Below are 13163 nucleotides of genomic sequence, written 5' to 3'. Positions count from 1 at the left end.
AAATTAGTGGGAAGTTAGAGGACAACACAAGGCAACTAAAAAAGAAATAAGGAGGAAAAATATGAAATATGAAGGTAAGTTAGCCATTAATATCAAAGAGGCCAAAATATTTTCAGATATATAGAAGAGAAGTGAGAGATGATATCAGACCACTGGAAAATAACATTAGAGAGGTTGTAATGGGGGAAAAGGAAATGGCGGATGAACTAAGTAAGTATTTTGCATCTGTCTTTACTGTGGAAGACATCAGCAGAGTCTGCTGCAAAACCTTGCCTGGCAAATCTGTTGGAATTCTTTGAGGAAATAATGAGCAAGGCAGACAAAGGAGAATCAGTGGATGTTGCATACTTGGATTTTCAAAAGGCCTTTGACAAGGTGCCGCACATGAGGCAGCTTAAGAAGATAGCATAAGATGTAATACCCATGGTATTACAGGAAGAATGCCAGCATGTTTAGAGGATTGGTTGATTGGCAAGAGGCAAAGAGTGGGATAAAGGGAGCCTTTACTGGTTGACTGCCGGTGACTAGAAGTTTTCCACAAGGGTCGGTGTTGGAACTGCTTCTTGTTATGTAATATGTCAATGATTTGGATGACAGAATCGATGGCCTTGTGCCAGGTTTGTAGACAATACAAATATAGGTGGAGGTGGAGGTCGTGTGGAGGAAGCAGGGAGGCTGCAGGTTTAGGCAGACTTTAGGAGAATGGGCAAAGAAGTGGCAGATGGAATATAGTGTTGGGAAGTGCATGAAGTGTATGAACCTTGGTAGAAGGAACAAAAGCATAGACTATTTTCTAAACTGGGAGAAAATTCAAAAATCTTAGATGCAAAGGGACTTAGGAGTCTCGTGCAGGACGCTCTAAAGATTAACTTGCTGGTTGAGTCAGTGGTGAGGAATGCAAATACATTGTTAGCAATTATTTTGAGAGGACTTGGATACAAAAGAAAGGATAGAATTCTGAGGTTATATAAAGCACTGAAGAGACACAATACCTGGAGTATTGTGAGCTGTTCTGGACCCTTTATCCAAGAAAGGGTGTGCTGACATTGGAGAGGGTTCAGAGGATGTTCACGAGAATGATTCCAAGAATAAAAGGGTTATTGCATGAGGAGTGTTTGATTATTCTGGGCCTGTACTTGTTGGAATTTAGAAAAAAGTGTGAGTGTGGGGGGGGGGGGGGGGAGAGTTCTCATTGAAACATATAAAATGTTGAAAGTCCTCAATAGAGTGGACATGGAGACGATGTTTCCTATGGTGGGGTAGCTTAGGACCGGAGGGCATAACCTCATAGTAGAGGGTCATCCATTTAGAAGGGAGCTGAGAAGGAATCTCTTTAGCCAGAAGATGGTAGATCTGTAGAATTCATTGCCACAGGTGGCTATGGAGACCAGGTTATTGGGTGTATTTAAGGCAAAGGCTGATAGGTTCTAGATTAGTCAGTGTGTGAAAGGTTATAGGGAGAATACAGTTAGGATGGGATTGAGAGGAAAAGTGGATCATCCATGATGAAACAGTGGAGTCGACTCAATGGGCTGAATGGCTTAATTCTGATCCTACATTTTATGGTCTTCTGATCTTATGTCTAAACATTCAAATTTCTAAAATCTATATCACAGCCATACAAAGTGCAAAGACACCTTCAATTGTATCATCACCCATCTCTGCATTCCAAAACAGGCTGAAAGCAAAATCAAAGCCCTCATTTTCAACTTCCTCCTAGACCTCAGCAACCCACCTTTCTCCACTTCCAGACAGCTGTTGTGACCCAATGGAATTAAGAACAATTATTTTTGTTTTTGGAAGAGATATTATATCAGCTGTACTCAAAGTAAGTTGTTTATGACTGCCTGGTGTCTTGTGGAGCTCACATTCAAGTTATTAATTTCAATCCAATTTTCCATTTTGTTCTTCTGCGTCCAGTTCCATATATAGTGGAATCTCAACATTAGCTTGCATCATTTTTCATATTATAGCTCAGAGACACTAAGCATGAAGTAGGGCTCTATAAAATACCTTGTTTGGGTATTATGGTTACCACTCTGTCTGCAATTCCATGCATGACACACATAGACTCATGATTATAGAGCTCCTCATAAAGCCAGCCACATTTGGAATGATATTTGGTTCTTCACACTCACATCCACCAAAAGTATACAGATCATAATATTAGCTCCCTGTCAATGGTGTACTACTTCTCGGTTATTAAAAGTCTATGTATCAGCCCTATGCAAAAGAATCAACAATTACTTGCATTTATGTTAGTGACTGCTGAAAGGAGAATTGGCTCTGGAGAAATGGGACTGTTTGCAGTTTGGAAAAAGTTCTGGACCTATATTTGCTGGAATTTCAAAAAATGATAGTGGATCTCATTGAAACCTATTAAATGTGGAAGAGCCTTGATAGAGTGGGTATGGGAGGATGTCAAATTTAGCCTAGATTGTTGTTGGGGGACATTGTGTGTTTGATAGTTATTTCTTTAGATCATAACATTGTTGGGTGAAAGAGCAGAGGGCTGGTAAAGAAAGTCTATATGCTAGAGAAGGAGATGGGGAGGTAGATTTACAGCAGATGCCTATCTACTGTATCTTTGGGAGGTAGTTCTTTTACACTGACATAAGGAAGGAACTTCACGTAGGGGGTGCCTGAGCTAGCTTTGGCTGCTCACAATGTTGGACCACACAGATAAATACCAAGACCTGCAGCAACTCAGCTGGTGACAGTGGGCTATTAGGCCTTGCAATAATTCTGTGTGCATTGTAGACTTGCATCAAATGGGTTAATCACACATTGCAATCCCAGTATCTATTTCCAGTCCTATTCAGTTTAACCCTAGTGAGTGTTCTTAGAATATTCAGCTCTTTGCTGACGTTCTCTCTGGCACACATCCAACACAAGTCACTCAGGAGCAATCAGGCCCTTGGAACCTGACTTGTTTTCCCTTTCCAGATGACTTTCACTGGATAATCATGTCAGCCTGATGTCGCTCCTCTGACTCACGGCAGCCTGCCTCTTCATTATTAGGATTTGATTCCAAGTCAGATTTATGAACTGGAACAGGTCATTCCGCCTCCTAGGCCTGGATTACCATTCACCCTGGTATCACAACCCAATAGTCCTTCATTCCCTTATTCAAAAACATTTTGCTTGCAGCCTTGAATTTACTCTGCAATGGAGACTCCAAAGTCCACTTGGATGGATAACATCAAAGACTCATCAGCATCCACGAGAATAGAGTCCTTTATTGGCTCTGAGTAGCTGACCCCTTCTTTCAAGACTACAATCCCTCAACGTTTTACCAGGGCAATCATCATCCTTGCATTGGCCCTGTCAAGCAACTTCAGTATGCTTCACTTCTCATGTTTCTGAACTCTGCACATGTCATTCCTTTAAAACTCATACAGTATAATCCTGATTAACCTCATTTTCTATATTGTTTGCAAAGTACTACGTTTCTGCAGTATACCCTTGCCACTTAATGCTGGCCTTTTTCCACTGAAAAAAAATGATCAAAAGTTCTTACTGAAAATGTTCTAATGACTGGCAGCAAGAGAATTGTAATAATGACCAGGCAGGGACAGTCATCCCAGCACTGAATGCTAATTGTAGTTTCGAAATTCTAGTGTGAATCCAATATATCACATGGTCAGATATATAGCATTTCAAAACAAATATTCAGATGTGTATTTGGTTAACATTCAGTTATAAAATAATTGAATCACTTACCCATACTACACCCCAACTATTTAAAATGTATAATTAGTGTTGCTAATGGATTCCTCCCTTACAGAGGGTTCTTTTATAAAAGGGCACTGATAGGTTACAAGAGCTGAAACCGCCTCTGCCTGGTTTAACCTTTTCATTTGTCAGTTTTGTTGTCAGAAAAAGAGTGATTCCATTAAATTCAGACCATAACAATGAAGCACTGAACTGCAATTACTATGCAAATAAGTGAAATGTACTTTTGAGTATTTCCTAGCTCATTGGTATGAGGTAACATGAATAGATTCCCAAAAGCTAGTAGAGAGCTAGTTGAGAACTAGTTGGGAGCCTCAGATCTATCTCATATAAATTTTCAGGTTGATTGATTGCTTCAGGCAAAGTCAAACACCGAGTCCATTGTGGCAGCCCAATTATAATTGTGAAATAACAATGGGCAGAACTAATGCCGCACAGGCTCTGCACATCTATAGCAAGAAAGTGGACTGGCCGGTGTTATCTGAAGGAACCACGGCAGATCACTTATAACATGCCGGAAGAAATACTTAGTTCTTATTTTGCAGCAAGCCAAAAATCAAAAATATGTCTCATTGCTGATCAATGCTCCTTCTTTGTGGGGTTGCCTCTTCCAGCTTCCCCGTCACAACACAGTGGACAGTTTATCTCGAGCTCTCACAGCACACTGGACACACTAAAGCTGATATTGTTTGGGAACACTTTAATGGGTTCAAATAAACAGCATAATGACTCAAATAGCTCTACATATTTCAGTTTGGAGTCAGGAACCTTGTCAGTTTTTCCTTTGTCTCTTCAGTTGGTTCTATACATCCAGCAGGAAGCCCCAGTGTTATCAAGAAGAATCATACAAAATCTCACTGCCTCAAGATGCATAGAGCTAAACTTAAATATGTAGGAGAGCATGAATTGTACTCTCATGCTCGACCTCATCTATTCTCTGGGCTTTTCTTATTCTTGACTAGGAAACAGTTTATTCTAGGTTCTCCATCTCTGGAGACAAGTATACTGGAAGCAACAAAACTCTTGCAATTACATGTTCCTTGAACTTGGAAAATGCCCAAGAACTTAAACCAAAGGAAAAAGAATAATAAAAAAAGAATGATGGCTGATGGCTGTGACCAAAAATTGATTAAATTATTATTTTTAAAAGGATTCAGTGTTGGAGAATGCAGGAAATCATGGAGTGCTTGGGGAAGATCCAAGCAATTGGACCCGATATCATTAGATAGCATTGTAAACAATGAAGAATAGAACGGAAATTAAAATATCAGATTCAGGGGATTAAAATATGAAGCAGGTTGGATTGTTGGGCATAAGGCCATGATAGATGTATTTCAAATCTGGAGTTTCGGGAGGAGATTGCACAGACGAAAAGATTCAAAGACATGCTCAAAGCATCCTGGAAGAAATGCAGTTTTCACAATGATTCACAGGAGCCTCCAGTCCATGAACACTTGAAGCAGACAAGCAGCATTTAGGATTACTTTGAGTACCTCAAGGCCATGTACCAAAGCCACACAGAAGTCCAACATAGTGGTGGAGGAAACATGCCACCTCAGAAACTACCCATCAGCCATTACCTATCATTACCACATTGGACTCGTCAGCCCACACAGAACCACAAGAGTTCCCGTTCTTCAGGGAATGCCTGAGAAGATTCAGATTAGTTTATTGTTATATTCACCAGGGTACAATGAAATTCCTCACTCATGTGAAGCTCACGAAGTAATCATATCATAAATACTGAATTAAGGATGAAGGTAAAGAATTTAAGTTCAATGCATTGAGGAACATGGTGTCCCCAGGAACCAGATGATAACTAGATAGGACCCAATAACAAAACAGAATACAAACAGCTAAAACTTAGATAAGTAATTGCATATGAAAGATGTAAGAGAGGAAGCCAGAAGAGAGGATGACAGTTCAAAGTTCAAAGTTCATACCACATTTATTATCAAAGTATGTATACCCTAGACATCCTTGAGGTTTGCCTCCTTATAGGCAGCTACAAAACAAAGAAACCCATTAAAAAGAAGATTTTCAAACACCCAAGAGGCAAATAAAAAAAGAATCATGTAAACAATAAAAGGAAGCAACGAGCATTCAGAACTGAAGTCTGCAAAGAAAGTTCCTCCAGAGACCCTTAGTTTAGCGCCGAGCCGAGTAAATGCCACGCATCAGCAAGCTGAACTGTCCAGTCCCTCACTTCAGCCCTCGGCACCCTGACCTTTACAATCTGGCCCTTTGCAGTTGAAATCGTCACCCAAACATTGGGTTCAATGGCATTGATACCCTGTGGGGTTTGGGCCCCGCCACCTCGATTCAGCCTGTACCCAACTTTTCCAATTCAGCCCAGCCCTTAAGTCATCAGATTCTGTCACTTCAATATGCGCTGGGGCCTGGATGCCGCTGCCTCGATTCAGCCTGTACCTAACTTTTGCTATTCGGCCTGGCAGTTAAATTGTTGGCCAAGTATCAAGTTCAATTACTTTGATACGCTCTGGGGCCTGGACCCAGCTGCCTTTTTCAGCCTGTACCCAACCTTTCCAATTCGGCCTGATGCTTAAGTTGATCGAACCTTGGGTCTTCGCGCTCACTACCTCACCTCGCCCCAGCTCTGGTGAAACAACTTGCCTTCAAATCTAAAGGAAAGTTACAGGCTATTGTTTGCAATGATCATTTACCAGAAAAAGAGAGATTAATGAAGTATTTAGTTTTTTTTTGTTTCACTGGCCTCCAGCAAAAAGTCACTGAGATTCAGACTGCTTAAAAGGCTTTTTGTTGTGGTCCAGTTGGACAAATATTAACTGGGACATTAGTGGAGGATAAGATGTTTAAAGGACAGGATACAAGTATTTTATAGTGCTTGATTCAGCTTCTATAAAGGAGGGCTTATGGAAAGGAGGCTAATTTTATTGCTGCATCAAACAATGAGGTCTTCAGGTTAACCAATAATTAATTTGTTGAATTCAAACCAAGCCACTAGAAGGGAATGGTGTGCAATTGGAGGTGACACCAGCTATCGCACGGATGCTTGTCACTGACAGGCAGTAGGGAGATGAATTCAATCACACACACTGGGCAAGTTTTTCTTTTTAGGTCCTGTTTCTGAGAGAAACATCAAGGCATTTTCCCCCTGGGGCAGACAGTGAAGACAACTGGTGCATTGCCCGAGGCTACTATCAGTCAATTGCACCTAACAGTGGACCATATCCTCTGAGTGTGATATGAGAAGACCTGAAGGTGGAGAAAACTCACTCTGGAGCTGCTGGGGAGAAACAACCCCAAATGGTTTTTAAAATGTGGCAACAAATGGCTGCTATCTGTATTTAACACATAGTTAATAGAAATTTGAGTTTTATCATTAGTTCTTCTAAATCTCAGATACCGACCTAAGCATACAGGAAGCCAATTTAGCTTTTAGTCTCTATGCTTTAACACTCTCTACAGAAGGTATGCATCATCGACTTAAGCAAAAGTTCTTCTGATGCTACCTTTCCATATTTAGACTTACAACACTAAATTTCTTTCACTTCTATCAATACAATTATTAGCAGCAATCTTTGAAGGACACATCAAACAAATGCATTTCAATAAAGACCATACAATCACTTAAAACAGAAAGGTCACAAAGTAAACAAGAGTTCTAAAAAGCACAGCAGGAGCATTGCAATGTGCACTGCAGCCTGATAAAAAGGTTCAAACGAGGTTTTATCAGTCTTCAACCCTGCACTTCTTTCAAAGCAAGGTATCATTAATCTGAAGTCAACTTTCAGTTTGAATCCACCGCACCATTTGTGATCTATTCTGTTTTAAAACAGTGGAACCAAAATCTCAGATTTTTTTAGCTCCAGAAGCCGGATGGAAGAATATTTACTGAGAATTTCTGCAAAGTACTGCCACATGTTTAACAATCTACTAAACAACAGCACCAGAATATTTGTGACAAATATTGTAAACTTGATGTTCTAGAATTCCAGATTATCACTGTTATGATGAAAACAAATGCGTATCGACTTTGAATTAAAGTTTTACAAATATTTAGATGGTACCGTCAGGCCATATTGGGCGAAGTACTCATTAGCAAGACTAGTAACCTCACACAATATGGAGGAAGACCCTTCAGCCGACCAAGTCAGTGACATCATCATCCGCATCAACCCATATTCTTCTTCCCAGATTCCACCACTTACCTACACACAAAGGACACTGTGGGCAATTAATCTAACAACCTGCACATCTTTGGGAATGTGGAAGGAAACTGGAGAACCGAAGCAACCAGAAATCATACAAACTTGAGATTTGTTTGCTTACAAGCACCCATAAAGCAAGAAACCTGAAAGAACCCATTAAAAAAAGAAAGACCAACACCGAATGCGTAGAGAAAGGGCAAAAACAAAACACAAATCATGAAAACACTAGAAGTGAGCAACAATGTTCTGAACCAAGATGAGCCCTTAGATCTGAACTCCAGAGCAACCCAGAGTAGGCCAAAGCCGGATATCAGGCCATCATATTAGCGGGCACAGAGCACAGCAGAGGGACAGTCTTCATAGTCTCAGGGCCATGGAGAGAGGAGTAAACACCACAGAAGACCAATCGATGTTCTTCCAGTCTATCTGGGCTGGCTTTTAAATGGTCCAAACAGTGTATCATACCTCACACTAGGACCAGAGCCACAGCACTGCAAAATACATTGGGCCTAAACACACTACCCATGGACTCACTCCGGATCTAGATTTCATCGCCCTAACCAAAGCCTCTCACATTCATGATTTCTCCAAATCAGCTCAGCGCCCAGCACGATCCAACCTCACACCCAGGCCAGTTTTCCTCGATTTCCCCTCTGCAAATGGCTCACTCCATCTCCATTGATTCTGCAATATGGTTTAACCCTCCGCTCTGCCTTCGCTGACCTCTTCATTGTTTGCGATGATAATTTATCACAATTTACTTCAGTGATGTTTTTAGTCAAATTTCTTGCCTTTTGAACTACCAATGAGCTGTCACACACATTCAGCAGCACCATCTTAAACCCGAGTTCCACCAGAAGATCCCCAGTGGAACCAAAGTGGACTCACATGGAAGCACTGGAGATCAGGATTGATTCCAGATTGCTCAGGCTGTGAGACAGCAGCACTGTCAGCTGCACCAATGCGCAGCCTTGATCAAGCAAGATATTGTTCATAAATATTTTGTAAAAATAAAGGATCTAATGCTCCCCTGGCATATATGACAAGTACATTGTTCTCGGGCTTCCAGCTGGGTACGAGTATCGATTTTAACCAACGTTTCGATGGCAAACTCTCCCATCAGGGATGATGCCTAGGCATGTCTAGTCCAGTGGTATATATACCAATCAGGTTTCCACTGTCCCACCTTGTTTACAATTGAACTCCAGTTCTTACTTAGAGTGAGACCTTCGTCTTTGTTAAAAAAATTCTCTAGTCATATTTCAATGGTTTCTTTCACCAGATGATCCCAAAAGCCATTGGCACGGCACTATAGTTTTGTACCATCAAAGTCAATCTTATGGCTATTGCAAATGCAATGTTCTGGTACTGCCAATTTCTCCAAGTAATCCAAACAGATACACCTCCTGTACTCCTTGATGCGGGTTTCCACCACACCTGTTCCTGGACATTCTAATACTATGGAAACTGGACTGTAGACTCGGGCATGGTGTCATTCGTAAAGCCAGTGATGTTGTGGGGGTGGAACTGGACCCTCTGACGGTGGTGTCTGAAAAGAGGATGCTGTCCAAGTTGCATGCCATCTTGGACAATGTCTCCCATCCACTCCATAACGTACTGGTTAGGCACAGGAGTACATTCAGCCAGAGACTCATTCCACCGAGATGTAACACTGAGCGTCATAGGAAGTCATTCCTACCTGTGGCCATCAAACTTTACAACTCCTCCCTCAGAGTGTCAGACACCCTGAGCCAATAGGCTAGTCCTGGACTTATTTCCACTTGGCATAATTAACATATTATTATTTAATTATTTATGGTTTATATTGCTACATTTCTTCACTGTTCTTGGTTGGTGCGGCTGTAACGAAACCCAATTTCCCTCGGGATCAATAAAGTATGTCTGTCTGTCTGTCTATCAGAAACCCACTCACACGGACTTATACCTCAACAATAACAACCACCATCACTCCTCCCAAGGTAAAGCGGTTCCTGCTACTTTGATTAACCATGTGAAAACTATTTCTGATCCGAAGAGTCTCCACAAGGAAATAAGAAAATAATGCACAATGTCCCTACTGAATGGCTACAAGGTGAAGGAAATCTTTCAAGGTGAAGGGCTGACAGAAAAACCAGAAAACCTAAAAAGAAGGAGGAACCCACCTATGTTCCCTATATTTCAACGGTTTCTGGAAGGATCACCAGGATCCTGAAGAAATAACAGATTAATAGCATCTACAAACCCATAAGGAATCTCAAATCACAGCCTATGTGGGTCAAAGATGAGCTAGGATTCAGGATGACTGGCATTTGCAGGATTCCCTGTGAATGCGGAGCAGCGTAAATCAGCCAGACGGGATGCATGGTGGAAACCCACATCAAAGAGCACAGGACGTGCATCTGTTTGGGTTACCTGGAGCAATTGGCGTTAGCAGAACATTGCACTCGCAATGGCCATAGGATTGACTTTGACAGTACAAAACTACTGTGATACCCCACTGGCTTTTGGGATGGTCTGGTGAAGGAAGCCATTGAAGTAAAACTAGAGAAACAGAATTTTAATGAAGATGAAGGTCTCACTCTAAATAAGAACTGGAATTCAAATGAAACAAGATGAGGCACCAGAAACCTGATTGGATGAGGCCTAACCAATCAGGAGGGACAGGCAAAGGGGGTATATATAGGCATTGACTAGCCATGCCCAGGCATCATCCCTGATAAAGATGGCAAAGTTTGAACTTGAAAAATTGGTACCTGAGAAGAGTTTATTCAAATATTTTGTCAATTCTTGACTGTGCCATATCTAGATGGCCTTAATAATAATGGAAAATGTTTGAAAACCTTATCAAGCAGCATCTGAAGAAGGGAAAGCAGAGGTAAGGAAGTGCTATTGTCTTCACCCATTCACTGCTTGACTTTTCACAAATGTTGCCTGATAAGTATTTCTGCAATTTATTGCTTTTATTTCAAATTTCTTGCATTGCATTTTTGTTTGCTTTTTATTGACTTAAACATAACATGCTTCTTCTCATATAACTGCAACAACTTGAGATTTTGGTTCAGAATTTGCTAAGTGATAACAATAGCTCAAACTCATCCTTCGAACTCAAAGATGCTTTGATATCCAATCTGGCTTGCAACCTGGTGCTATTTTGAGAAGTTCTGCTGTCTCTAGGATCCATGACATCATCAAGGAGGGTAAGTAGCCAATCAGAAACAAGAATTCTCTCAGATGCAAAGTTTTCAAAGCACTGATTCTAATTCACTTTTTAATCACACTGCAGACAGCAAAGTCTGAAGAATAAAAACAGTAATATTTTAAATGAATGAAAAGTAATTTGTTTCATATACTATAACTGGGATTTTGGTGATTTAAGAGAAGATATGACACTTAATAAAATAGCTTATCAAGAGCAGAACAGCAACTAAACAGCAATTATGAATACGATGCTAAAAACTCAGTCCAACAAGATGGAACACTTTCAACAGCATTTTAACGTTGAGCTTCATGTCATACCACTGATTGCCTGTTTATTGCATCAGTACAGACGGCAATAGCACAACCTGTGGAGGGCAGTGTACTGACAGCAAGATCCGGATTTCTGCATTGTACTCGGGATGTTGCTGTCACTTTTACACAGCCCTGACCATGAGTGTTGACAGTTTTGTTGCCATTACAACGGTACATTCAGTGACTATTTCAAAGGTGGAACTGCTATTTGTGTTATAATAATTGTGTGTAACGAAGGCTAGAAATTATTCTGCTATGATCATGTAACATGGCTGCCTTATATTTCTGTAAGAAATGCTTTGTGTGGCACATTGGACTGATACATGCTCATCTGTGCAAATTGTGCAAATGATAGGAATAAAATAAATCATATCACGAGTTTGCACATCTAGAGAGCTGATCCTTGGGATAAAACCTTTCTGATCTAAACCCTTCCGAATAGCTTTCATTTTTATGAAATTTCATAAAACTTTACTCCACTGTTTGAAATGAAGAGGATAAATATTAATGCAAGTTTGTGCTGTGAGAAACTTCACTAGATTAAACAAAGATTTCATCATAGCAATGAAGAAGTTACATTACATATTGTAATATTTTTCAGGTGTGGATGAATACATACAGCACTGGGAACAAAGGGGTTAAAACCTATTATTTAAGAAGCTCATTAATTGTCTAGAGTCCCTGAGTTCAAGTATTGCACAGTAATTCAGCACTAATGAAATGTAAACTAAAAGTGTAAGTCAAATACTACTTTATGTGCAATCATAAAAGATTCCATTCTAAGATATCCATTGACTCAGAGCTGAACAAAAACAGGCAGTTTAGGCGAGAATTTATCCCCCACTGTTTTGTAATTCTAATAAATTGCTTACATTGTTAAAATTTTGCATTTAAAAGTTCATTTTACGTTTTGTTGATTTATGTTGATCAGACAACCTTTCCTCCTGCGACCAATAAAAAGCATATAAAGACATACACAAGTCCTTATAAGGAGTCTAAAACAGTATGGTGGTGTGTTGAACTGTGCACAGTACTACAAGCACTTCCTTCAAGGGTTTGCCAGCTGCACTCTGGAGACAGCCAATTTAGTTGATGGTTTGTGTGAAAAAAATTATTTCCTGGACAGTTATCACAAACATATAATTATAGCTGTGGTGAAAAGCCGAAGCAGAGAGAAAGAAAAGAGATAAATGACAGAGAAAAAGAAATAAACTAATTCAATATTTTCTTTTAAAATTGCCCCATAATAGCATTAAAAGTTACTGCTGTGATGCTCTGCACCTTTTGTTTTAATTATCCTGCATCTACAATGAGTGCAATTGTTCCCTTTAAAGAACAGTTTTTGTGTTGTGTGAAAAAGAGGTTTTTTTGGTTGCAGGAATGTTTGAACAATAATGGTGACATTGTTTCGAGCTGTTCTAACCGTTTCATATAACCCAGTTAGGAAAGGGTGACCATGGATGCCTTTTGGCCACATGTGTTTACATAAGGAAATGCATGTGGGTTTGGGATGGCGCCTCTTGTCAGCGGCCGCTCTCTGTACTGATGACCCTTACAGAGCTGCTTTTTGCTTCTGGGTACGTTTACTGCACTCCAGATGTGTGCTGGCTCCAGAGTGGCTGCAAAGCGCAGTGAACTGGCATCCCAGGGCTCATCAATCCGTGGGGTAGATCGCCACAGTGGTGCTCTTGGCTCAGGATACAGGAAGGAGCACAGATATTCAGT

General features: G+C 40.5%; 1 long non-coding RNA gene across 1 annotated transcript in view; it reads right to left on the bottom strand.

The window, feature by feature from the left end:
- Positions 1 to 13163, bottom strand: part of LOC132398912 (uncharacterized) — a 62829-nt gene that overhangs the window by 31822 nt on the left and 17844 nt on the right. The window lies entirely within an intron of this gene.

The sequence above is a fragment of the Hypanus sabinus genome, chromosome 9 (assembly GCF_030144855.1).
Source record: "Hypanus sabinus isolate sHypSab1 chromosome 9, sHypSab1.hap1, whole genome shotgun sequence".
Lineage (NCBI taxonomy): Eukaryota > Metazoa > Chordata > Chondrichthyes > Myliobatiformes > Dasyatidae > Hypanus > Hypanus sabinus.
Note: the sequence above shows the minus strand (reverse complement) of the source record. Positions and strands in the feature narration are given on the sequence as shown.